Below are 27,667 nucleotides of genomic sequence, written 5' to 3'. Positions count from 1 at the left end.
GTGTGGCACTTAATTGACCTATTGACTAAGCCCGTTATCCTATCATACCATCCCCTCCATAAACTTATCTAGCTTAATCTTAAAGTCATGGAGGTCCTTCGCCCCCACTGTTTCCCTCGGTAGGCTGTTCCAGTATTGCACTCCCCTGATGGTTAGAAACCTTCGTCTAATTTCAAGCCTGAATTTCCTGACTGACAGTTTATATCCGTTTGTCCTCGTGTCCACATTAGCACTGAGCTGGAATAATTCTTCTCCTTCCCTGGTATTTATCCCTCTGATATATTTAAAGAGTGTAATCATATCTCCTCTTATCCTTCTCATGGATAAATATTAACTCAGGTGCCGAGGAGAGAACTCTGGTTCATGCAGCAACACCCCTCACCCATCCTCGACTGGGTCTGCAGACCCCCGGTGGCTGCTCCTGAGAACCTGAGCCAGGCAGCCACATGGGGGCTAGATAGGAGGGTCAACGAGAGCTGTGCTGCAGGCTGGAGGGGAGCTGGGACTTTTGTCTCCTGGGGGAAGGAGCATCTCCCATGTGGCTGGACAATCCCCCCAGCCCAGGATTAGGGCTGTGGGGCCTGGCACACACTGCCGCACTCTGGATCCCCAGCTGGGGTAAAGGCCCCTGGCAGGAGGAGACACACCCGGGCCAGTCACCCCGGGGCCCGGATGTGGACAGCAACGGGAGGCTGCCTGCGCAGCAGCCCAGCCTGTTCTCTGATCTGCCTGCCTAGCCGCAGAGCCCACCCACAGCAGAGAGAAGCACAAGGGTCGCCCCCACCTGTATGTCCGTGTCTGGGGTGACAAAGTCCTTCAGGCACTCGATGGGGCCCATCAGGAACGGGCAGCGGTTGGAGAAGACCTGCAGCGAGGAAAGAGCCAGCTCTTGAGATGGCAATGGACACAGATCGCCCCCTCTCATGTAGCAGCCTCTGGGGTGGGACGTGGCAGCTCTTTAACAACTGCCCAGCAGCCAAGTGCAGGAAGTGAGCAATGCAATGCTTGAGGCGCTCCAAGCACCGCACAGGTGTTAGCCAACAAACCCTCCCCACCGCCCCCAGAGAGGGGCTGGGGCCGGTTACCGTCCCACCGCCACGCATCCCCATCCCCAGAGCTGTCCCACCACCGTGCATCCCCAACCCCAGGGTCCATCCGGCAGCCGCGCATTCTCAGCCCCATCCACAGAGCGGTCCCTCCACCTTGCATCCCCATCCCCGCCCCCAGAACTGGCCGTCCCGCCGCTGCACATCCCCACCCTCAGCCCCACAGCCAGCTGGCCTGCTGCTGTGTGTCTCCACCCCCCATCCCCAGGACCGGCTGACCTGCCACCACGCATCCTCACCCCCCTCCCCAGAATCAGCCAGAGCCAGCTGTCCCAGCGCCATGCAGCCCCCTCTGCATCCCGCCGTCATGCGGCCCCATCATCAGGGCATGGAGCTGCCCCGGCTCACCTGAGATGTCTGAAAACTCCTCTGCACTGAAACTCTGCTCCCCCTCCCTGGGGACACTGACGAAGGCCTGCAAGGCTGGGGACAGCACAATGGCCCCAGTGCTGGCCTGGCGCAGCAGCGCCTCCAGGTACCTGCATGGAGCCAGAAAGCATCCACTTACACAGGACAGCCAGGCCCAGCACTGTTCTCCCAGCCTGCTCCGAGTCTGCCCTGCCAGAGCCCAAACTCCCTTGTACCGGTGTGTGAGCATGGGATGGAATTGAAGGACACTAGCAGAGCTGTGTGGGGAGCTCAGAGCTGGGATAGCAGGGGCTGCGGGCCAGGATTGAGGGGCACTGGCAGAGCTGGGAGGGAGCTCAGAGCTGGGATAGCAGAGGGCTGTGGGTCAGGATTGAGGGGCACTGGCAGAACTGGGGGGGAGCTCAGGGCTGGGATAGCAGAGGGCTGTGGGTCCGGAGAGAGAGGCACTGGCAGAGCTGGGGGGGAGCCCAGGACTGGGATAGGAGAGGGCTGTGGGTCAGGATTGAGGGGCACTGGCAGAGCTGGAGGGGAGCTCAGGGCTGGGATAGCAGAGGGCCGTGGGTCAGGATTGAGAGGCACTGGCAGAGCTGGGGGGAGCCCAGGGCTGGGATAGCAGAGGGCCGTGGGTCAGGATTGAGGGGCACTGGCAGAGCTGGGGGGGAGCTCAGGGCTGGGATAGCAGAGGGCCGTGGGTCAGGATTGAGGGGCACTGACAGAGCTGGAGGGGAGCTCAGGGCTGGGATAGCAGAGGGCCGTGGGTCAGGATTGAGAGGCACTGGCAGAGCTGGGGGGAGCTCAGGGCTGGGATAGCAGGGGGCTGCGGGTCAGGATTGAGGGGCACTGGCTAAGGGAAGCTCTCCCATGGGCAGCCTGCTCCCTTGTTGGCTCTAGAAGTAGGTTTTTGTTCCTTCTCCTCCCCAGCCCTATTTGCCCAGAAAGTGCAAGATCGAGGGGCCTGACTGTTTCTCCCATTGCTGTCCCCATGCTGGGCAGGGCCACCCGTCACTCTCCGAGCACCCACTTTCCAGCCCCATGAAATCCCCCCAGGTGCACAGAACCACAGAAACATGGGGCTGGAAGGGACCGCGAGAGGCCACATAGGCCAGGCACAGAGGCAGGACATCTGGACCATCCCTGACAGGGGTTTGTCCAACCAGTTCCTACAAACCTCCAGTGATGGGGATTCCACAACCCCCCTCGGAGCCTGCTCCAGAGCCCAGCGACCCCAGGAAGCTTTTCCCACTATCTAACCGAGATCTCCCTGGCTGCAAACAGCGGATTCCTTCATCTCCCCTCAATGCACATGGAGAACAACTGGGCATCGGCCTTCTTCGGAACAGCCCTGACCGTAGCTAAAGACTGGTGTCAAGTCCCGCCTTGGCCTTCTCTGCTCTACACTCGACATGCCCAAGACTTTCAACCTTTCCTCATAGGTCAGCTCTTCCCACTTCCCCCATCCCTCCAGGCATCTCCCAGGCTCTCCTGCCTCATGGCCCAGGGATACCCAGAGCTCTCTCCTGCCTGGTGGCCCAGGCCAGGCTGCCCCCAGCCCAGGCACCCACCAGTTGGTGTAGATGGTGGTGAGGGTCTGCTCCCCGCTGGAGTCCAGGGGTTGGGTCTGCTGAAGCAGGACGTTGCAGATGATGCGGCTGGAGTCCATGCACGTGAACTGCCCCAGCGACTGGATGAAGGCGAGGTAGGAGCGCAGGCCAGCCAGCACCTCAGAGGGCCGCGCAATCTCCTGCGTAGCCTGGTTGTAGCTGGCCATCCACACAAAGGATCATTCAAATGAATGGGAAAGTGGGCAGCCCAGATGCCTGGGTTCACTCCACCTCTGCTCCGAGGGGTGACAGGCAGCCCAGATGCCTGGATTCACCCCCACCTCCGCTCCAAGGGTGACAGGCAGCCCGGATGCCTGGGTTCACCCCACCTCCGCTCTGAGGGGAAACGGGGTAGCCCCAATGCCTGGGTTCACCCCCACCTGCACTCAGAGGGGCGATGGGCAGCCATCTGAGCCATCAGCCATTCTGGGGACCCAGAACCTGTCCCCCCACTGCCCAGTTACCCCAGCCATCTGAAGCACAGGGGGAGGAGTCCTCTGAATGGGGAGAACCCCCACCCCCAAGGGATGGCAGAGCAGCTCTAATGCCCCTTGGGAGACCCCACGCGGTGGGCTTACTTGGTCACCACGATCCGGTCCTTCCTCTGGCTCTCGGCCCTGGCTTGTCCCGCCCGGCCCCCTTCTTGGGGGGCTGCTTCTGGGCCTTCTTGTTCCGGGCCTTGCTGATGGTGGAGGCGCAGTGTTTGGGTAGCAGCTTCCCAGGAGATAGAGACAGGGGCACTGAGCGAGGGAGGGGCTGGGGGCCTGGAGGGCCAGGATTTGGCAGCCCCCCAGACGCACATAGGGTCCCCTCCCCCCACACCCCAGTCCTGGTGCAGGACACATCCCACCTGCCTGGCATCTGGCTCTTCTTGCCACGGAGCCACTGGCCACACTGATGCCCACCCCCACCGCCGCCAGGGCTCAACAAGCAGCAGTCACTGGCCATTTGTTCCCTGGCAAGGCTACATGACTCCAACCACGGCCATCTCCATAGCCCCCAGCACCAAACAGCCCCGCAGGGCTTTGCCAGCCTGGAGAGCAGCCTGTGGAGGGCCGGCCACCGCCCTCAGTCAGCGCGCCCAGATGGCGAGCAATCCTGGTACATGCAACTGCTGCTGTGCACTCAGCTGGCACCTCAACAAGGTACCCACCCAGGATCATGCCACACCCTGTGCCCCTCACCTGCCCGCCGAACCCCAGGCTGGAAGCAAACCCAGGGACCCCACCCAATGCCATGCCACGCCCCATAACCCCCTTGCTCACTGACGTGCCCCCAGTCTGGCAGCTCCCCCAGTACCGCCCAGCCCCATGCCTATGCCCCTCACCTGCTCGCAAAGGGGCCGCCAGGCTGGCAGCTGCCCTGGGCACCGCCCCAAGGGTACAAGCTCCTCCGGCACCCCCAGCACCATGCCACGCCCCTCACTTGCTCGCAGAGGGGCCCCCATGCCCCCAGTCTAGCGGCTGCCCCGAGGAGGGGACCCCTTGACACCATGCCACACCCTCCACCTGGTTGCAGAGGTGCCCCCAGTCTGGCAGATCCCTCGGGCACCCCCCGGCACCGTGCCACGCCCCTCACCTGCTCACTGAGTTTGCGCTGCTCGGCACATGTGTCCATGATGCAGTTGGCAGCCTGCTTGGCGATCTCCTCTAGGAAGTTGTTGCATAGACCCAGGCTGCAGCTCTTCAGGTGGGGATACTGGGGAGAGAGGCCAGGGACGGCTCACGGCTCTGCACCCTCACCTGGCACCTTCCAGCCACAGATCTCAAACGCCAGCCACTGAGCTTCTTACCCCATGGGAGAGGCAACCCTGCCCCTTCCCCATGCGTTGTCCTGTCTCCCCCGCCTGCTCCTCACCCACACATCTCCATGAATGCCTGCCCACCCCTCCTCCCCCCGAGTTCTCCCCACATGGATCATCATGCATGCTCCCCGGCCCTCCCACACGGGGGGTTTCTTCCCCTTTATATTGCCACCCATGTCCCCATGCATGTCCCCTGATGCATCACCATGCATGGCCCCCAGGCTCTCCCAGGCAGTGCCCTCCTCATGCAGTACCCCAGCCATGCACCTCCTCTGGACACATGGGGTGGGTGCAGGGCAAAGTGGCTGCAGACGAGCGGGAAGGCGATGGTGAAGCGCAGCATGGCCGGCTCCTCCATGGTCAGAGCAAACAGCTTCTCAAAGGGGCGGACGAGAAACTGTCGGGGTAGAAGGACACATCAGCGCAGGTGGGGCAGGAAGAGTCTGTGCGCGCACACGCCTCCATGTAGGTTAGTTTGTGATTCCTTGTACATGTGATTCTGTGTTTGTCTGCATGTGCGAGTCCATGTGCATGTAATTCCATGTTTGTCTGTGTGTGCATGTGCTTTTCCATGTAGGTGTTTGCATGTGATTCTGTGTGTGTGATTCCGTATTTGTGTGTATGTGTGTGATTCCATGTGTGTGTGATTCTGTGTTTGTGATTACATGTACATGTGATTCTGTGTTTGTGAGTGCGTGCATGTGATTCCATGTGAGCAGCACCACCCCAGCCCCTTCAGGTTGCTCAGAGGCCTGGATCCCACTGGCTGCTGTGCCCTCTGCAGCTGCATCTCAGTCCCTCATACCCTGGATCAGAGCCAGGTTCTGGGGGGCGTGGGTCTGAATGTGCCAAGTATAGGGCCAGAAGCCAGGCCTTAGCAACACTCTTCCCACCCGCCATCTGACTGTCCAGTGCTCCCAGAGCAACCCCTGCCCAGAAAAGTCAGTGAACAGGCCTCACACCACGGCTCCGAGGGCAGCAGATCCTCTCCTGCACCAAATGGGGCGACGGGGAAACTGAGGCACTGATGGGGTTGAGGCAGGCCCAGCACTGGCCCCTGGGCTCCGGGCGGTGCTGGCCTGCCCACGCCGGGCACTGCGCATACACACCAGAAGGCCGACAGGTCCGAAGTCTCCACTACCAGCTCCTCCAGTGAGTCCAGCATCCTGGAGTGGAACATGATGAGGTTCATCACACGGCCCACGTCCGGGCTCTCGCGCAGCTGCATGGGGGCCTTGGCCACACTGGTGTAAGCCTTGGGGGAGGCGGAGAAGGGGGTGAGAAAGAGCCCAGCCCCAGGGCTTGGGGCAGCCACATCACCACACCCCCACCATCAGCCCTGCAGCTCCCCCACTCGAGCAGAGCGACTCTGTTAGCTGCCAGGACAGGGCGCTGTGCGCTTGGTGCTGCCCTGCCAGGAGTGGTGCCACCAGCTCCCGCTCCCAGCTGTCTTTCCCATGGGCCTGTGGCTGGGCAGGGGCCGCTCCCAGGGCAGGGGAGCCCAGAGCCAGGCCATGGCCCTAGTTAGTGAACAGAAATGGAGCAGAGCTGATGTGGGTGTGGCGGGGGGCAGGGTTGCCAACTGTCTACTCCAGGGGTCGGCAACCTTTCAGCAGTGCTCTGCTGAGTCTTCATTTATTCACTCTGATTTAAAGTGTCGCCAGTCATACATTTTAACATTTTTAGAAGGTCTCCCTCTATAAGGCTATAATATAGAACTAAACGATTCTTGTATGTAAAGTAAATAAGGTTTTTAAAATGTTTAAAAAGCTTCATTTAAAATTAAATTAAAATGCAGAGCCCCCAGACCGGTGGCCAGGACCCAGGCAGTGTGAGCGCCACTGAAAATCAGCTCACGTGCCACCTTCAGCTACCGGCCGCTGGAGCATGTCAGACGTTTGTCTGCTAGACTGAGGAGCCTAAACGCACCCTTTTCCGTTTCTCCGGCGGCAGGTACTAGGGACTGTGATCTAGTCGCCCTTTGACCTGCTCTTTCTGAAGATAATCCACGGAGAACCTGCAGTGTTTCGCTAGAGTATTTTCCAATGCTACAGGGAGCAGTCTGGCCTGTGGTGCTGGGGCTGCCGACTCCCCAACCCCCAGGGCAGGATCCACAGTGTCTCCCCTTCCCCGCAGGGGTCATTTCCCATCTCCCCTCGCTCGCTCTTGGCCCATGTCCCGTCAGGCCACGCCAGGCAGAGCGGGTGCCACATGGGCCTTGCAGCAGCTGCGCCCCCTTTGCACACCTGTGCTGGGGTATGGGCCACGCGCTGCTGGCTGAATTGGGCACAGGATTGTCACCAGGGCCACAAATTAATGCCATGTCACTTGGTTCAATTTCCTACCCCCAAACCAATGCCCCCACGTTGTGGGGCCCTGAGCAGAGACTCCGACCTTCTCCTCTGCCCAGGGGGCCTGTGGGTCCAGTGCACCCCACTCAGCATGGGGCCCACACGGCCTCCCATGTCTCACAGTGAATAGTGTCTGTCTCCCCCCACGAGAGCCAGACCCCCTCTAGTGCCTGTCCCCTTCAAGAACCAGGCCCCCCACAAGTGCCTACTCCCCACAGAGCCAGATCCACCATGAGCCTGTCCCCCTCAAGAGCCAGACACCCCCCTACACTGCCTCCCCTCCCGAGAGCCAGACCTGCCCAGTGCCTCCCCCTCTCCACGCCAGACCTGCAATGGGCCTAGCCCCACACACGGAGCCAGCCCCCACCAATTCCCCCGCCCACAGAGCCAGACCCCCAAGTGCCGGTCCCCCCACCCCAAGCAGAGCCAGGCACCCTCAGGGTCCCCCAGCCCCAATAGCCAGACCCACCCCGAAGATCCAGACCACCCCAAAGCCTGTCCCCATCCCCCACTCCCTGACAAACAGACCTCACCTTGGACCACCACCCCTTGCCCAGGACATCCCAGGCCCCATCCCCCCAGTCCCACCCCGCCTCCTGCAAGCCTGGCCCTGCCCTGCCCTGTCGGCGTAGTCCTCAGGGGTCTTGGTCTTGGTGACATGCTCAGCATGACGCACCAGCCAGTTCACCTCGTCGCGGCACAAGGAGAGCGCCATGAAGACAGAGAGAGCCTGGCAGGGCGGAGATCGGTGGGGTCAGCTCCAGGCAGGGACAGCTCTGGCCTGGCTGCATTGCCGGGCACCTGGGGCTCACAGGCACCACCGCAAACCAGACAGCAAATAGGGGAGGGGCCATCAGAGCCAAATAACCTCCCCTCACGGGCAGCCGGGGGCATGGGGTCATTCAGGGCTACCTGGGATGGGGAGAATCACTTCACAGGGGCAACGGAGAGGAAACAAACCTCCCGGCATGGCCCCGCGACGCAGGCAGGCCCACACGTGCCCTGGCGGGTAGATTACGTCTGTGTCTGACCATTTCCTCCCTATGACACTGCAGAGGGACGAGGGGGGCTCTGCCGAGAGCTAAGAACTAGCTGATTGTCCTGGTATTGCCAGACCTTGGTACGGGAAATTATGTCTGAGCTGTGGGACACGTGGGCTATTAGGCTCCGAACCCGAGGGGGAGAAACCTGTCCCAGGGCCGGGGACAAGGGACAGCCCAGGGCTGAGCCCGCTGCCTCGCTGCCCGGGGAAGATGCACCCTTGAGCCTACCCAAGACAAAGGAACCCCAGGGGACATCTCAGCCGAGGGCCTGGGGCTCAGACACTGACTGGGACTGAACGAGAGATGAGAGGGAGCGCGCTGCGTGCTGCGTCCCCCTCACAGCGGGAGATTCGCCAGCCGTCTGGAACTGCTGGAACTGGAGGAGCGCTGCATGGTCTGGCCATCGGGTGAGACCCCTTGTCCCCCCAGACCTGGGACTGCAGGGCAGAGACCGGAGCACTCCCTGTCAGTGTGACAGGCAGGATGTGGGGCAGAGGGACACTGGACATAAAAACACATGGCACCACAGTGACCGTACATGTTCACACACATGCACACGCATGCACACAGACACGCTCACTCCCCTTCCCAGTTCCAGCCCCGCCCTGCCCCCTCACCTTGGGGCCCAGCAGCCCGGGCTGGTCGCTCAGCAGCGCCTCCAGCTCCCGCACCGCGTTGCGTAGGAAAGCCCGCCGGTTCCGGTGCAACTGGCCACTGTGCAAGGGGGGCAGGTGATTGCGCTGGACACTGCACTGCCCACCCCCATCCCAGTTCCATGCCCACCCCACAGCCCGGCCCAGCACCAAGGAGTCCAAGGCTGCTCACTCCACTGTGGATGCAGCTACAGCATGGCCATGCAGAGGGGTTGGGTGGGGCAGCCGCATCAGGGGAGTAATGAGGGGCAAATATCTCTCATCCCTGAAACCAGTGTGGGGCTGGGACAGCAAGAGCCATGGGTCGGGCTTGAGGAGCACTGGCAGATCTGGGGGGGAGCCCAGGGCTGGGATAGCAGGGGCTGCGGGGCAGTGCTGGGGGCACTGTCAGAGCTGGGATAGCAGGGGCTGTGGGGCAGGACTGGGGGCACTGTCAGAGCTGGGGGGGAACCCAGGACTGGGATAGCAAGAACTGTGGGGCAGGACTGGGGGCACTGGCAGAGCTGGGATAGCAGGGGCCGTGGGAGGAGACTGGGGGCACTGTCGGAGCTGGGATAGCAGGGGCTGCGGGGCAGGACTGGGGGCACTGTCAGAGCTGGGGGGGAACCCAGGGCTGGGATAGCAGGGGCCGTGGGAGGAGACTGGGGGCACTGTCAGAGCTGGAAGGAAGCCCAGGGCTGGGATAGCAGGGACTGCGGAGCGGGACTGGAGGCACTGGTAGGGCGGTGGTGGAGGAGCCCAGGGCTGGGATAGCAGGGACAAGGGGGGGCGGGGGGACTGGGGGGACTGGGGGCATGGGTAGGGCAGTGGGGCAGGACTGGAGCAGCACAAGGTGCTGTGTGTTAGCAGAGGCGTGTTGGACGCCTGCCCTGCCCACACTGCAATGGGCACTCGCCAGTGCCAAGGGGACCTCCCCACCACAGGCACTAACCCCCGCCCCATGGATGACCCAGGAGTGGATGGTGGATGGCCCTTTACCTGTGCGCCACAGCGTGCTCCTTGCACTCCTTGACATCGGCCACCCGCTTCCCGTACCTGCGGAGGGGGCGAGAGTGAGTGCTGATCACCAGGGCAGCCCCCAGCCAGCCCTGAGCCCCAGCAAAGCCCTAGCACAGCCCCCAGTGCAGCCCCCTGAAGCAGAGCCCCTGGCACAGCCCCCAGCGCAGCTCAGCCCCCTCCCACCCCCAACCCACTGGACTCCAGCACAGACTTTGCTGCATGTGACAAAGTGGGAATTTTCTGTAATATTTTTGATGCCCGTACGTGCCTCAGTTTCCCCCAGACTGTGCATTGCTACCCTGTGAAGGGGACAAGGGTTAAGTTTGCACTCGGGGCTGGCTAAGAGATGGGGCGGGGAGGGAGGGTTGCCTGGCTAGCTGACCCTGAAGGTCACTAAAAGTCTGGCTGAGGCCGACCCATCTCAATGGAAAATCCAGTCACCAGGACAGTGATACCTCATGCCCAGCGCCAAGTGGGAGGAGCAGGCCCCCCTGGAGAGCAGGCCTGGGCGGGGGGAGGTGGGTGCCTGAGTGTTGGCTGCTGGAAGGAACCCCCAGCCCCTGGGAGCTGAGGAAGGGAGGAAGTCAGAGAGGGAGACACGAGGCCTGAAAAAGGAGCTCCCTGGGGCCCCGGCCTGGCCACGTCAGCCTGTGCTTTCCCCTTTGGGCCGCGCTGCTGAGGACTCCAGTACTGGGCTCCAGGGGACACAGCTGGGCTGGGGGAGATGGGGAAGGGGCGTCCGGCTCTGACGAGGGGACCCAGCGGCACCAGGAGCCTGGCTCAGGGAGCTGCTGAGCAGAGCTCCCAGGGTGGGGCAGGAGGGCTGGAGCCCCGAGGGTCAGTCTCAGGAGGCTGGGAGGCCCCATAGCTGCCCTGGAGGAAGTGAGATCACCTTAGGGTCCAGCACATTAAAGGAGTCCCTCCAAGGGCCTGTCCCAAAGCTGGGGTGTGGCACCGATCCTGGGATCTGGGACACTGTACTAGTCACTTTGGGTGCTCCCTGCCCTTCCCCTGGGTCTGGTGGGGATCCCCCTCCACCTCCACCAGCCACACCCCCCCACCAGCTGCCCATTGCCTCCCTGCCACTGCCCTGCCCTCAGCAGCTACCTCCGCCGCCTGCCAGACGCCCCTGCCCTCGCCACCTGCCTTCCACCCCAACCTGCCTTGCCCCAGCAGCCATCCTCCATGCCCGTGCCAGCCCTCACGCATGCCAGCCCCCACCTGCTGCCCCCAGCGCCCTCTTACCCTTTCAGACTGCTGAAGAACTCCTCGGTGACCTTGTGGATCTGCAGGGCGTCGCGGATGAGGCTGATGAGCGAGCCCTGCAGGCCCAGCTTCCACAGCTCCAGGCACTGCGAGTTCGAGCTCAGGCAGCCGTGGCACAGGAGGAAGCCGACTGCAGGGAGGGGCAGAGGGGAGGGGTCAGGGGCACAGCAGGGAGGTGAGGAACACAGAGGGTGGGGCGGCAGGGGGCAAAGGGGCATGGCAGGGATGCAGAATGTGGCAGGTCAGGGGAGGAGGTGGCAGGAGTGAGGGGCCCCGGGGTGGGGCATGGCAGGGATACAGTAGGTGACAGGGCACCGGGAGCAGGCAGCAGGGGTGAGGAGCACAGAGGCTGGGGCAGCAGGGGTCAGGAGGCACAGGAAGTGGGGTGGCAGGGGTCAGGAGGCACAGGGGGTGGGGTGGCAGGTGCATGGCAGGCCACAGGGAGGAAGTGTCAGGGATGAGGGGCACTGGGGCTGGGGCAGCAGGGGGCGAGGGACCCCGGGGTGCGGCATGTCAGGGATACAGTAGGTGGCAGGGCATGGGTGGCAGGGGTGAAGGGCACAAGGGTTCAGAAGGAGGGGAAGGGGCGTAGTGAGGGGGATGTCAGGGGCACAAGGGGCACAGAGGAGCTGCCAACCCCGACTCCCCCTCCCCCCTCCCATCACCATGGGGCGAGCAGGCACTGCCAGGCATCCAGAGGTCAGCAGACGCAGGTGCTGCTGGGCCAAAAGGGGCAGCGATCCCCAGCACCGAGGCCCCAGATTGGGGCTGCTAGTGTGAGGTAATGGCCAGGGCTGGGCTCTCTCTGGTCTCTGGTGCTTGTGACTTTCAGAGAGGTGGGACCTGCCTGATCCCCCAGGACCAGGCAGGTGATGTGATGAGTGTTAACCCTTCCCTGCCACCTGCCTGCCCACCACACTGGGGGCCTCGTACTGTGAGAGGTGCGTATGGTGAGGGGGGGCCGTTGTCCTGGCTCTTGGCCCTCACTGCCCCCTTGGCCCTGTGGGGGACTGACCCAGCCCCCCAGCCCCCATGGCCAAGCACTTGGGATCATGGGGTCCTACCTGAATGGCTGCACCAAGAGGCACCCTGCCCTCACTCCCCATGGACAGGGGTCAGCCATGCATGCTGGGAGTCCCTACACTGGTCCCTACACTGCTGGACAAGGGGTTGGGGTCTGTCCCAGCCCCCTGGGATCCCCTCAGCTGGGCGAGCCGGCTGCAGGCAGAGCCATCGTACAGTGTCCTGCGGGCAACACCCCCCTGAGCTGTGCGTTCAGGGCCCCTCCCGACGGCCCCCAGGCCCCGGAAGTCCAGACTCACGACATCCGAGCTGGCCGGGCTCAGCATGGTGGCCGCGTTGCTGATCAGGCTCAGGAGCTGGTCGCTGCGCCACTGCTCAGCTGACTGGTTCCTCCGGGCAAAGAGGAAATGGAGAGACAGAAGTGCACTGGTCATGGCCTGGAGGGGGCAGGGGGCAGTTAGCAAGGGCAGCAGCAGCAATACAACAGCTACAGCTACAACTACAAACCTCCTAGAAGGAATGTTGGGGGCCAGAAATGGGCCCGTAACCATGTGCTGCTCTCAGGGGAGGATAGCACCTTAGGGGGCCTGGGGCCAGGCATAAAGCATTATGTGGAGCTAGGTTTGGGGCTGGATGTGGGGCCAGGCCTGCTGGGGCAGGTTCAGATCTCAGCTGCCCCTGGCTGAGAATCTGGAGTGAGCCAGGAGCTGTCCATACCACACCTCTGGTCTCGCACACATTGCCCCACAAGCAGCGTCCGGCCCCTCACATGCACCATCAGCATAAGCACACATGCACACCAGGCCAGGCTGGCACAACTGCAGGCCAGCTGTGCCTTACTGAATTCCAGGTGGCAGGTGGGCACAAGCCTGTCCGGATCTAAAGACCCCTCCCCAAACCTTACAGGAGGAGCCACTGAACCCAGGGTTCAACTGAGTGCAGGGGACAACTCAGGAAGAACAGAGTCGGGAGTGGGGGTCTGTGACATTCTATTCCAGGGGTTCTCAAACTGGGGATCAGAGCCCCTCAGGGGGGCGCAAGGTTATTACATGGGGGGTCGAGAGCTGTCAGCCTCCACCCCAAACTCCACTTTGCTTCCAGCATTTATAATGGTGTTAAATATATAAAAAGTGTTTTTAATTTATAAGGAGGGGTCGCACTCAGAGGCTTCCTATTTGAAAGGGGTCACCAGTACAAAAGTTTGAGAACCGCTGTTCTATACCTTGGGGGAGTGTCCTGTAACCCCCATATTCTTCATTTTCATATAATCATATAAAGCATGCCTTGTAAGGTATCAGGGAAAAGGTTACGATCTGCTGAAAGTCATTTCTCTGTCCATATATGTGTATCATTAATGCATATGAAGTTATGAAAATTGTGTTGTATGGCGATCACTAAGGGCTTGGCTACACTTACAAGTTGCAGCGCTGGTGGAGGCTTTCCAGCGCTGCAATTAACACCCCGTCCACACTTGCAGGGCACAACCCGCGCTGCAACTCCCTGGTTGCAGCGCTGGCTGAAACCCATCCGGTTGGGGTATAAGAGTGCAGCGCTGGTGACACCAGCGCTGCTCAGCAGGTGTGGACACTCACCAGCGCTTTACCTGTCCTCCAGGGAATAAGGAGCTATCCCAGAATTCCTGTTCAGCCACTCTGCACATCAGTTTGCACTCTACTGCTCTTGCCTCAGGTGACCCGCCCTTTAAATGCCCCGGGAAATTTAAAATTCTCCTTCCTGTTTGCTGCAGCCAGGTGTGGAGTGCAATCAGTTAATCAGTTACAGGTTACAGGTAACCATGCCTCCACGCGGCAAACGAGCCCCAGCATGGAGCACAGGTGAATTGCAGGACCTCATCAGTGTTTGGGGTGAGGCGCCTGTTCAGGCACAGCTGCGCCCGGTCAGAGGAATTACGATATCTTTGAGCAGATATCAAGGGACATGCTGGATAGGGGCCATCAACGGACGCACTACAATGCAGGGTGAAAGTTAAAGAGCTGCGGAGTGCCTATTACAAAGCCCGAGAGGGGAATCGCAGATCCGGATCCGCCCCCACGACCTGCCGTTTTTACGTGGAGATGGACAACATACTTGGGGGTGACCCCACTGCCAATCCCAGGGTAACGATGGACACTTCTGAGCAGGCTGGGGGACAGGAGGAGGAGGAGGCTGCGGGGGGGGGAGAGGAAACCGCGAGTGAAGCTCCTGGGATGGGGGAAGAAACCGCAGATTCCCTGGAGGCATGCAGCCAGGAGCTCTTCTCAAGCCAGGAGGAAAGTACCCAATCGCAGCAGCAGCCAGCAGTTGCAGAAGGACAGGCAGAGGAGCGGTGTACCGGTAAGCGGCTTTTATTTTCTGGGTGGAAATGTTTCTGGAGAGGAAGGGGGGTTATGGATGCATGCATGGCAGCGTCTAGATGTGGAATAGCCCGTTGATGTGGTCTATCACGCCGCGTAATCTGCTTCAGTTATCTCAGCAAAAGCTTCATCCAGAGCGTGGGCAATATGCCTGCGCAGGTTTATAGGCAGAGCCACTGTGTCCCTTGTCCCAGTGACGGTGACGCGTCCGCGCCACTCTTCGGCCAGGGGGGGGGGGACCATTTCTGAACACAGGCACGCCGCATAGCGTCCCGGCGGAATCCACATTGCTCTAAAAGAGCCCCCCGCTGTTCCCTAGTGACTCGCAGTAGGGAACCATCTTCCAGGATTAAGTCCTGTGAATAATGTTGGGCGACTCTGTAGTGACGAGATAGGGAGAGAAGATCACCCCTGCCTCTGCATCTTCACTCAACCCCTCTAGCACTCCAGATTACCCAAGCAACCAGCTCCTCTCACTCAAGCCCCACTCCTCACTCACCATTTCGTGGCTTCTGTTGTGTTTTCCTTTGGGATAAAGAATGCAAGTGAGAACTTGCAAGTGAGAACTCCTCAGTGTAACAATTCATGTCTGGAGATAGTGGATACAATGCTGCCCGTGTTAAATGTTGTCATTTCTGTGTGTACAGTGACCTTGACTGGACTGCCCAGATGTTCAACATCACAGAGGCTTCAAAATTTGAGAAAAAATCCCCGAAAGAGCAAAGAGGACATGCTGAAAACTGTTCTTCAGCACTCTGCTACAGAGAGAAAAGAATTGAAGGAGTGGCGAGAGAAAGAAAGCAGGACCCGCAAGAGAAATGCAGTGGCCAAGAGGAAAAGCACGGAGCGGCTGCTAAGCATCCTGGAGCGCCAAGCCGGAGTCTATAGAGTCACTGTTGCCATGCAAGCAGAGCACTACCGTGCTACTCCCCACCCGCCCGTCCTTTGTGCCTTGTGCCCCAATGTCAGCTCCAACCACCTTTCCCCAGCATCCAGGCTCTACCACCACCAGCTGCCTCCAACACCTGTACGTTCCCAACCAGCCCTGATACCTACCACCACCCTTACCTCTGCATTCAACCCCATCACCATGCAGTATATGCACCCTGAAGTGCAGGATTCATTAAACAGCAATCCAGACATGGCATATGCAAACTTGTGACTGTACAGTTCACCAACCCACACCCTTGCCCTCTTGTGTTAATGAAATGTTGTGTGTCTGTCTGTCTGTCAAGGAAGTTTTTTTCTTTTCAATAAAACAATTCTTGGCTTTGAAAACAGTCTTTATTATAGCAGATAGTGAAAGACACCTTAGCCCAGTAAAGAAAGAGGCACTGCAAATCATATTATTATTATGGATAATAGAATAACAGTGTAAGCAGTGCAATTCACTCCCATGCAAGGCAGCAACATTACTGTTGGCTTTCAGCCTCAAATTCTTCCTCAAGGCATCCCTAATCCTTGAAGCCCTGTGCTGGGCCTCTCTATTAGCCCTGCTCTCTGGCTGTGCATATTCAGCCTCCAGGACTTGAACCTCGGTGGTCCATGCCTCACTGAATGTTTCACCCTTCCCTTCACAAATATTATGGAGGGTACAGCAAGCGCTTATAACCGCGGGATGCTGCTTTCCCCAAGTCTAGCTTCCCATACAAACATCTCCAGCGAGCCTTTAAACGCCCAAAAGCACACTCCACAGTCATTCTGCACCGCTCAGCCTGTAGTTGAACCGGTCCTTGCTCCTGTCAAGCTTCCCTGTATAGGGTTTCATGAGCCAAGGCAGTAACGGGTATGCGGGTCTCCAAGGATCACAGTGGGCATTTCGACATCCCCTACTGTGATCTTCCTGTCTGGGAAAAAGTCCCTGCCTGCATCTTCCTGAACAGGCCACTGTTCCAAAGATGCGTGCATCATGCACCTTTCCAGGCCAGCCTGTGTAAATGTCAATGAAACGCCCGCGTGATCCACAAGCGCCTGGAGAACCATAGAGAAATACCCCTTACGATTAACGACTCTGATGCCAGGTGGGGCCAGAATAGGAATATGCGCCCCATCTATCGCCTCCACAGTTAGGGAAACCCATTTGTGCAAAGCCATCCACAATGTCCTGCACGCCCCCAGAGTCACGGTCTTTCTTAGCAGGATGCGATTAATTGCCTTGCAAACTTGCATCAAAACGATTCCCACGGTCGACTTTCCCACACCAAACTGGTTCCCGACCGACCGTAGCTGTCTGGATTTGCCATCTTCCAGATTGCAATAGCCACCCGCTTTTCCACCGTCAGGGCAGCTCTCAATCTTGTGTCCTTGCGCCGCAGAGTGGGGCGAGCTCAGCACACAGTCCCATGAAAGTGGCTTTTCTCATACGAAAGTTCTGCAGCCACTGCTCGTCATCCCAGACTTCCATGACGATGTGATCCCACCACTCAGTGCTTGTTTCCGAGCCCAAAAGCGGCGCTCAACGGTGCTGAGCATTTCCGTGAATGCCGCAAGCACTCTAGTGTCACACGCGCAGACAAATCCATATTGATATCATCGTCGGACTCCTCACTGTCACTTTGGAGCTGAAGGAATAGCTCGACTGCCAAACGTGTTGTGCTGGTGACACTCATCAGCAGAGTCCTCAGCAGATCGGGCTCCATTTGCCACAGAAATCGCGATTCACAGAGAGTAACAGAAAGACACTCACAATGGCGCCAAACGCTGCCGGAATGAATGCTGGGATGTGAAGCGATGCACCACGGGGCGCTGGCAAACAGGAAGCGGAATGACCCGCACACTTCCTTCCCCTTCCCACAATACTCAGCGCCAAAACGGCGCCAAAACGGTACGAGGTGTTCTGTGGGATAGCTGCCCACAATGCACCTCTCAATACAGCGCTGGAAAGTGCTGCAAGTGTGGCCACACTGCAGCGCTGGTAGCTGTCAGTGTGGCCACACTCCAGCGCTGGCCCTTACACAGCTGCATGAGCAGCGCTGTAACTCCCAGCGCTGCAACTTGTAAGTGTAGCCAAGCCCTAAAACATGCTGTAAGTTGGAGAATCAACCAGACATTAGCTCCCCAGAAGCAACATCAAGGAAACTAACCAACACCAGGGTGGGGTTTCAAACAACCCATCAACAACCATTGTCCAGCAAGGGAGCTACAATTCAGTGATTCACCTGCACGAGGCCACACCAGGCGAATTGCTCAACCTTGCCTGAAGACTCAGCAATGCCCCCCAGACATGCCTGGACTTGTGTCCCCGAGCACATGGAGGGTATAAAACAGACAGGGTGGACAGATAGAGTAGACAGAGGTATAAAGCAGACATACTGGGCCTTTCTCCTTCACCCACCTACACTGCAGCCATCAAGGACACTCTGAAGCCTCCACCTGAGGGGACTGGCCCAGATTTCAAGGAGGAAACCTGTATACTATGGACCCAGTGGGGTGAGAAAAACTGCTTAAGCTAGATGATGCCCAGTCTAATAGGGTCGAGAGTTTAGACTGCGTGCTTATATTTATTTTTCTTTTGGTAACTAACTGACTTTTTGCCTATCACTCAATATCACTTAAAAGCTACCTTTTACAGTCAATAAATATGTTTAATTGTTTATCTTTACCAGTGAGTTTGTATGAAGTGTGTGGCAAATCTGCTCAGGTTTTGCAAAGGCTGGTGTATGTCCACTTTCCATTGATGAAGTGATGAACCAATTAATAAATCTGCATTGCTCATCTTGAGCAGTGCAAGACGATGTATTCCTGGGGTACAGTGCTGGGAGCTGTGGGGATTTGGCTCTGGTGCCTTTCTCTGTGTGATTTGTGAGTGGCTCTGGGAGCATCCATGCAATCTAGCCAGGTGTGGGGCTCCACATACGGTTGTGCTGAGTGATACCAGCACCTGGAGGCATCGTTAACAAGGCATCGTGAGATACAGCCCAGGCTGGAAAGTTAAGGGGCACAGTGGTCCCACAGTCCCAGGCTGCACCCCGGGGATCCCATCACAGTGACGCAGCGAGCAGGGTGAAATACACAGCTTGTTGTACTGAGCAAGATTTGCACTTCGTACACTGGTGTAAAGATTTTAAGTGAAGGCTTTAAGTGTGGTGGCTAAGGAGAGTCAGGAGGAGGCTACCAGTTTATTTTCTGTTTGCTTATTTTGGGTGAGGGAAGTAGGGACAGAAAATCAGGACAATGAGTGAAAGCAGTGAAGCAATTGTGAAGGAGCTTTTGAAGCTGCAGGTTGCAGAAAAGGAGAGGGAGCACCAGAGACTATTGGACCTGAAAGAACTGGAGATAAAGGAGAAGTGGGAAGAAAGAGAAAGAGAAAGGGAAAGGGAAAGAGAGTGAAAACACCAACTGAACCTGTTAGAGAAGCAGAACCAGAACCCACCAGCCCCAGGAATTCCCATCACTCCAAAAATCCACAATTGGGATCATTTATGTCCTGCATACAATGAGGCAGACAATGTTGCTGAATATCTGAGCACCGCTGAAAGGCTGTGTGCAGTGCATGAGATCCCTGAGGCTAAGAGTTCCTACCCTGACTGCAAAATTAACTGGTAAAGCTCTAAATGTATTAAATGAAATGCCTATGGAGGATGCTTTTAGACTATTGTAAATTTAAAAACACGCTTTTGCGAAGGTTTCAGATTCCCCTGAAACATACAGCGTTAAATTTAGGCATGTTCAGAGGGATACTGGTATGAGTAATGGGGAATATGAGAACAAAATGAAAGATTTGATGGGAAAGTGGGTGAGGGCAAAGGTGTTACAAGCTTTGAGGGAATGCTGGATCTTGTTGCTCAAGAGCATTTCCTAGGCATGTGTAAGGCTGATGTAAAGCAGCGTCTATGGGACAAAGATGTAAAGTCTGTGGATGAGACGGCGTCTCTTGCTGATGCCTTTGAATGGACCCAGGTGTCTATTGAAAACAAACCACTGAAAGAGGTGTTTAAAGCTGGTGGGAAGGGAAGATCCCATTTTATCCCTAGCAAGAGGGAGGATGGCTGGGAGGCTGAGTACTCCCCTCCCCAAAACCATTCCTCTAACCCTTGTCCCAAACATCCTGTAAAAGCAGAAGAGCCCAAAAGGTGCTATCAATATAAGTCCAACCAGCATCTGAGGAATAAACGCCTCGTGCTAGGAGGAAGCAGGGAACCAACAGCTCATGTTAGTTCTGCTGTCCTCAACACAGAACCCCCCTCCCCCAAGCAATTGGAACCTATCATATTGGTTTTGTGAGGTTAGCCTCTGCAGAACCAGATATGGAGCATGTTAAGATTATCGAAATTAATGGCAGGGAGTACTGGGGGCAGAGGGATACAGGGGCCCAGATCTCTCCGGTTAAGCAGAGTGTGGTCTCAAAGGCCAGTATGTTCCCTGGCCAAACGGCAGAGATTGTGGGGTGGGCGAAAGCAGATTCCTTGTACCGCTAGCTAAAACCCATGCGGTGTGGGAAGATTTGGAAAGTGTTTTGAGAGTGGGGGTAGTGGAACACCTCCTAGTCAACCTGCTTCTTGGTAATGATTTTTTCTGTGTACCTCAGATTAAGGTATTTACCCACAGCAAGAAGGAGTTTCATGCTGGGATCCCCAAGGGAAAGGGTAAGGTCTCAGGAACTGCTGAGAGAATGGGAGAGAGTCTCCTTGATTCCTCTGCAGCAGGGAGAAACCACATGCCTTCAAGTGGGAGGGTGGTTGAGACCAACTCCTGCCCTGCAGCTGGAGGAACACCATATCAGGAAGGGATGGGGGGTAATGCCTGCCAGGAGAGAACTATCCAGGTTGTTAACTAATTGGAGATATACCAATCTCCTAGAACTGGAAGGGACCTTGAAAGGTCATTGAGTCCAGCCCCCTGCCTTCACTAGCATGACCAATTTTGCCTCACATCCCTAAGTGGCCTCCTCAAGGATTGAACTCACAACCCTGGGTTTAGCAGGCCAATGCTTAACTGCCAGCAAGTTGCAGCTTGAACCAGAGACAAGCCAGGCTCTAGGGAGCAGAGAGCAATGTGTCCCAGAGGAGAGCCCAGAGAAGAGCAGGGGATCTCAGAAACCACTGAGGTGGGTGAGGATTCTGGTGACTCTGTAACACAGGGAAGCAGGGTGCTTCCAAGTATGGGAGGGCTGAGACTAGCTCCTTTCCAGCAGAAGGCAACATGCCCTCAGGTGCAGGGACAGGAGAGGTGTTGTCAGTGATTAAAGAAACTGTCCAGAGTTTTGCAGCTGAACAAGGGAGGGGACCCCTTCCTAGGGAGCACAGAGAAATGTGTCTTGGGAGGGGGCCCAGAGGAGGAGACTGGAGAAGGAATAGGGGGGGTACAGGAATGTCTCTTGGGAGAGGACGCCCAGGACTGGATGGCTGAGTCAGCATCTGTGCATCCAGGCACTCAGCCTGGACCCAGGTTTTGAGAAGGACCTGTGTAACCGACCTCCTGGAGGGGAGCAGTCACACGGCTGACTTCTCAGGGACAGAGAAAGGGGTAGCGGAGGGTACCCCAATCCAGGTCCCAGTTTTTCAGGATGCTATTTCTGATACGTGTTTGAAACGTAACTGTCTCTTTAAACCAAGATGCAGCTCCAATGCCTGTGACGGCAGAGGAGTTGAGACCAGGAAATTGCCAGGTGGTAGTTTGTGAGAACAGAAATAACCCAGCTGACAGAGATGGGGATGTTTTCCCCCAGGCTGGTGAGAGACAGGGAGCAGTTATGGGAAAGCTGCTGGGAAAAGGTGAATCTGATCAAAGGGTAAACAGACACCTAGCCCAGAGAGCACAGATCACAGCCCTCTAGGGGTCAGGGCTGGGAGGGGAAAACACTGGGTAACCCCAAAAAGGAAACTGGATTTTACAGTCCTGAGGTTGGGTGGTAGCCCCCCAAAGGGCCAGCCAGTGTGCAGGATCCACCTGGACCCTTATCTGGCCACACCCTGAGATATTAAAATCCTAGAAACGTAATTAAATTAAGAGCCTCCCAGAGGGGAATGCTCAGAGAAAGAAAAGCCAGTGACTGATTACATGGGAGAGAGTCAAAGGACACCCTGGGTACCGAACAAACTAACCTCAAACGACACTATCTGAACAGGGGGCCTGGTATCACAAAGATACTTGTAAACACCCATCTGTGATAAAAAACATTGGTATTAATGTTAAGTTTTGGGATAAGAATTTTGTTACTGACATTAAACCTTATAGCACAGGCAGCCAACCTGGGGCTCCGGAGCCGCATGCGGCTCTTCAGAAGTTAATATGCGGCTCCTTGTATAGGCGCCGACTCTGGGGCTGGAGCCACAGGCGCCAACTTTCCAATGTGCCAGGGGTGCTCACTGCTCAACCCCACAGGCCCTGCCCCCACTCCACCACCTCCCCTGAGCCTGCTGTGCCCTCGCTCCTCCCTTCTCACTCCCAGAGCCTCCTGCATGCCAGGAAACAGCTGATGGGGAGGGAAGGGGAGGTGCTGATTGGCGGGGCTGCTGGTGGGTGAGAGGCACTGGGAGCAGGGGGCGGGCTGATGGGGGCTCCTTTGGCTCTTTGGCAATGTACATTGGTAAATTCTGGCTCCTTCTCAGGCTCACGTTGGCCACCCCTGGCTTATGGTAACGTTAGTTCTCAGTTAATACCTGTAAACAGATTTAAAGCTTATCACAGCAGAGAAACCATAACAAACCTGGTTAGCTGTGTGTGAATGGGGAAACTGAGGCACACCACCTCATGGCCTTGATGGCTGGGTGCCAAGAGAACTATAACACAAACTGCCTTCGAGTTAGTCAGTGACCAACCCTCCTGCAGTAACCTAAGGGGGAGGGTGTGACTTTCTATACCTCCCAGGCTGCAGAAACCAAAGGGGGCACAGCAGTACCACAGTCCCAGGCTGCACCCCAGGGAGCCCTGCACAACCAGGGTCATAGGTTCAAAAGCAGGGATCCAGAAGGGGACACTGAGCAGAGTACCCTGGACAGCACCCACGGCTCCTCAAAGGTGTCTAGAGAGCCAGTAGACGCCACCCATAGGAACTCTGCCCAGATGCGTGAGACAAGGGAGGAACGGAAATAGGACCCACAGCCGCAGAGCACCCCCTGGTCTAGCATCCTCCTCCTGGTGCTGTAGATGGGGCACTTTGGCCAGCACCAGGAGGAGGTTGCTGAGGAGGTCTCGCGACTTCGTGGGGCTGCGGACAGGGTGTGTGTATATGAAGAGGTGTGGGGAAAAGTGCAGCCAGAACCTCATCAGGAGGTTCTGAAGGAGCCGGAAAAGGGGTTGCAACCTGGAGCATTGCAGACAGGTGAGTGTCAGGGTCTCCCTCACACTGCAAAATGGACAGGAGTCAGGATGGAGTGAGCCGCGCCAGGTTCGCGCCTGTGCTCATGGCTCCATGAAGGAGTAGCCAACTGATGTCCCTGGCGGGCCGAGGGACCAAGGTGGAGCACAGGCTGGCCCACCGGGGTTCCTCATCCAGCCACTTGGTATCGGGGCGGGACACAAGGGTGAGGAAGTGCAATGTGTGCAGCACGAGTGTGTAAAGTCGTTCCCTAGGTGCGGTTCAGAACGAACCAGCTGCAGGGCGCGCAGCTGTATCGGGTTGCGGAAAGAAGGGGGTCAGGGGGCTCATGGGCAGGGGCCCAATGAAAAGGCCAGGGGTGAGGGGCGGGCAGGGGGCACCTCTCACAGGACCGTGCATGCGGCCCGGACTCTGCTCTCATGCAGTGACAGCTGGGAACAGCAGCTATCACTAGTGCCAGCCACCCCCTCCCCCGGTCCACAGCCCCTCGCTGTGTCCAGTGGTTATCACTAGTGCCAGCCACCCCCTCCCTCAGCCCACAGCCCCTCGCTGTGTCCAGTGGTTATCACTAGTGCCAGCCACCCCCTCCCTCAGCCCACAGCCCCTCGCTGTGCCCAGTGGTTATCACTAGTGCCAGCCACTCCCTCCCTCAGCCCACAGCCCCTCGCTGTGCCCAGTGGTTATCACTAGTGCCTGCCACCCCCTCCCCCGGTCCACAGCCCCTCGCTGTGTCCAGTGGTTATCACTAGTGCCTGCCACCCCCTCCCCCGGTCCACAGCCCCTCGCTGTGCCCAGTGGTTATCACTAGTGCCAGCCACCCCCTCCCCTGGTCCACAGCCCCTCGCTGTGCCCAGTGGTTATCACTAGTGCCTGCCACTCCCTCCCCTGGTCCACAGCCCCTCGCTGTGTCCAGTGGTTATCACTAGTGCCTGCCACCCCCTCCCCCGGTCCACAGCCCCTCGCTGTGCCCAGTGGTTATCACTAGTGCCTGCCACCCCCTCCCCCGGTCCACACCCCCCCGCGGTGGCCACTGGTTATCACTAGTGCCAGCCACCCTCCCCAGTCCACAGCCCCACGCTGTGCCCAGTGTGTATCACCAGTGCCAGCCACCCCCTCCCCCCCGGTCCACAGCCCCTCACTGTGTCCAGTGGTTATCACTAGTGCCTGCCACCCCCTCCCCCAGTCCACAGCCCCTCGCTGTGCCCAGTGGTTATCACTAGTGCCAGCCACCCCCCCCCCCCCTGTCCACAGCCCCTCGCTATGTCCAGTGGTTATCACTAGTGCCTGCCACCCCCTCCCCCGGTCCACAGCCCCTCGCTGTGCCCAGTGGTTATCACTAGTGCCAGCCACCCCTCCCCAGCCCACAGCCCCTCGCTGTGCCCAGTGGTTATCACTAGTGCCAGCCACCCTCCCCAGTCCACAGCCCCTCGCTGTGCCCAGTGGTTATCACTAGTGCCAGCCACCCCCTCCCCCAGCCCACAGCCCCTCGCTGTGCCCAGTGGTTATCACTAGTGCCAGCCACCCCCTCCCCCAGCCCACAGCCCCTCGCTGTGCCCAGTGGTTATCACTAGTGCCAGCCACCCCTCCCCAGTCCACAGCCCCTCGCTGTGCCCAGTGGGTATCACTAGAGCCTGCCACACCCTCCCCACGTCCACAGCCCCTCGCTGTGCCCAGTGGTTATCACTAGTGCCAGCCACCCTCCCCAGTCCACAGCCCCTCGCTGTGCCCAGTGGTTATCACTAGTGCCAGCCACCCCCTCCCCCGGTCCACAGCCCCTCGCTGTGCCCAGTGGTTATCACTGAAGGTGCCAGCCGCCCCTCCCCCCATGAGCAAGGCCCATCGCCAGTGTCACTCACCTTGGTGTGAGGCCCGAACTCCTCAGTGAGTTTCTTGAGTGGGGTGTCATACTCCAGCACCATCTGGGCCAGCCGGGCGTAGCTGGGGTCGCTGCACAGGGACAGCAAGGGCAGGGATTTTGTTCATGCCCCCACAGCAAACTGCCCCCCACTGCCTGGGTCATGCACCCCTCAGCAAACTGCTCCCCAATGCGGTTGTGCACCCCTCACTAAACTGCAATGCAATGCCTGGGTCATACACCTCATGAAAAATGACCTTGCAGGCTCTGCCAGTGCCCCTCACTCTTCCACATGGGCACTACCTCTGGGATTTATACACTGCCCCCTGGAGCCCTCTGACCCACACATACTCTGCAGCAGGGAGTCCCACTGGTTAACTTATCCCGTGGCCCAGCCCAGCACTGTGTGAACCACTCTCTCCTGCACAACCCCCCTCAGTCCCCTCTCACCTGCTGCCCTGGATCATCTCGTGGGCACAGTTGTACATCCTGAATCAGGGCTTTGCGGTCCTCAATACGCGACAGCGACATGATGACAGACGTGTAGGTCACCACCAGGTCCAGGTAGTTCTTGGTGAGGTCGTAGTTCACGTGCTGTGGGGGGGCAGTGTAGTGGGGGGTGGTCAGTGTCCAGGAGCAATTGTGCATGTGTGTGTGTGCGCGCGCATGTGCGAGCACTGCTCCCTGCTGGAGGGGATGCGCCCTGCAATGCAATGCATGCAGTGCATGGAGATGGAGGGTCCTGCAGAGAGGAGAGCTGCAAAGCCAGGCATGCAGTGGGGACTCCCCAGCCCAGCACCCCCCAGGCTGCTCTTTGCACACAGCCTTGCTGGCTGTTGGTATTGGGTGACATTCCTGGGGGAACAGCAGCCCTCACAGGGTGGGACGGTGCTCGGTGCATTACGGGCCCACCGGAGATCGGGGCCCCAGGTGCTGCATGGACACAGAGCACACTATCTCTGTATTACCAGGATGCAAAAATACAGGGTCTAACTTATAAAAACTGGAGAGACTTCCCCTCCCTCCTCCTCAGAATAATCAAAGTAACAGCAAACAGAAATAAAGATATTTCTCAGCAAACACACAATTGCAAATATAGAAAGCAACTCAAAAGACTAATCCGCCTTTTTAACTAATACTCACTATACTGGATAGTAGGAAATACTCCAGGAGAACTTGGAGACATGTCTGGCCTCTCTTAGATCCAAAGAGAGCACACACACTCAAACAAAGAACACAGACAAAGCCTTCCCTCCACAGAGATTTGAAATTATCCTGTCCCTTGATTGGTCCTCTGGTCAGGTGTTCATCAGGTTACTGAGCTTGTTAACCCTTTACAGGTAAAAGAGACCTTAACCCTTACAATCTGTTTATGACACCCCTACATGCAGCTTCCATTGATACAAGCACTGACGTGTAGGGACGTCAATTGGAAGACTATGGCTCTTTGTTTTGAGTCTGATTACTGACATTGGCATCATCCAAAAACAACTACTCTAGAATGTCAAGCTGACAGTATGACACAAGCTTATGACTCACAGGCACTTGGGAAAGGGCATCATTTGGTTTTACACAGGAGTATTCCTTCCCTGCTTTGACCTATGGGGTGAGATCCAGGATTTGGAAGAAATAATGCAGGTTGCTTTTAGAGAATGCGAGAAACATGATCATTTTATTAATTAAAAAAACCCGGTTGGCTATATTCAGTGCCACTGCCAGTCTACACACGCAGAAATCAACCCAAAATAATTGGCTTATGAAAATTACCAGGCACACCTCATTTAACAGGTTTGCTCATTTGCAAGCGATCACAAAGGTTTGCTAAAAGTTAAAATCTGGGGAGTAGCATTCCAAATGAATAGGAATAAGGGATGACTCTGGGAAATCCTAGGGGTAGATGTGCTAACATTTCTGCCAGCAGGAATGTCATCACAATGGCCAGAAACAGAGGGCTAGAACCGGAGTTCTTTCAAACCAGTCTTCATGGCAGCTGTGGCATCACTCACACAGGAAGAGAAAATGAGAGGTCTGATGCTCAGACTCTTAAGGATGTTGTCATTATCGCTAACGTAATACTAATTATGACTTTAAACAAGGGATACAATTTCCCCTTCTGGAATCTTACAAAAGAAATACGGGGATTTTTTGTTTGTTTTTGTTTGGGTAATTAGCCATTGCAATTCACTATAGCTAGACTCAATGAGGTATATCAACTCCAATTTTATGGTTCTTATGATGTAAAACATCTTCCCCTTTTATTTGTCATTTATTTCAAAGGATGCCATTGTAATAGAGGATCTAGACAGAAGCCCAGTGGTTATATATCACAAGGCTATTGTCCTAATCTCTGTTTTCCAGAACAAAGACTTCTTTGTATCTAGATCTGCTGGACCAAATTAATACCGCCTATGAGATCAGGAAAAAAATACACACACCCTCACACATTTTTCTGTTTGTTCAACTGCAGAATTAATTAGGAGTAACCTCACTCCCATCTGGCACTCCAAGCAAGCTGTCCTCATGTTCTAAATGGATAAAGACATTTCTCCATTTGCTGTCCTCAAAGGTGACATGCAAATTAAAAAATTGGGCTTATGCTTTTATTGTTTTGATGAAGACTTGAAAGGTAGGTTTTGAAGAGAATTGTACCTGTTTTGACAACAATAAACCTTGCTCATCTGCCTCGGAAAACTCCGAGGACTGGAGAACTAGCAAAATGACACTAGGCTAGAGAGGGAAATGTGAGAGGGGGTTGTAGTGAGAATGACTAAAGCTTTGTTTGTATAACATATTTAACGTCAATGACAAATCAGCATTTTGGATAAAAGATGGGCTTGTGAAAACATTTAGCACATCTCCACTCCTTCAATTAAAGGGCTTGGTCTAACATGTTTATTGTCAGGTCATTCAGCAAGTCCTCCAGAGAGATTAGACTTGACGTTCCTGATATTTCTAAGGTTAAAAAAAAAAGCAAAAATTAAAA

The 27,667-nt window shown here is 56.9% G+C and overlaps 1 pseudogene; it reads right to left on the bottom strand.

Annotated features, from left to right (window-relative positions):
• Positions 1 to 27,667, bottom strand: part of LOC120407559 — a 64,690-nt pseudogene that overhangs the window by 16,242 nt on the left and 20,781 nt on the right.

The sequence above is a fragment of the Mauremys reevesii genome, linkage group 1, assembly GCF_016161935.1.
Source record: "Mauremys reevesii isolate NIE-2019 linkage group 1, ASM1616193v1, whole genome shotgun sequence".
In the NCBI taxonomy this organism is placed as follows: Eukaryota; Metazoa; Chordata; order Testudines; family Geoemydidae; genus Mauremys; species Mauremys reevesii.
Note: the sequence above shows the minus strand (reverse complement) of the source record. Positions and strands in the feature narration are given on the sequence as shown.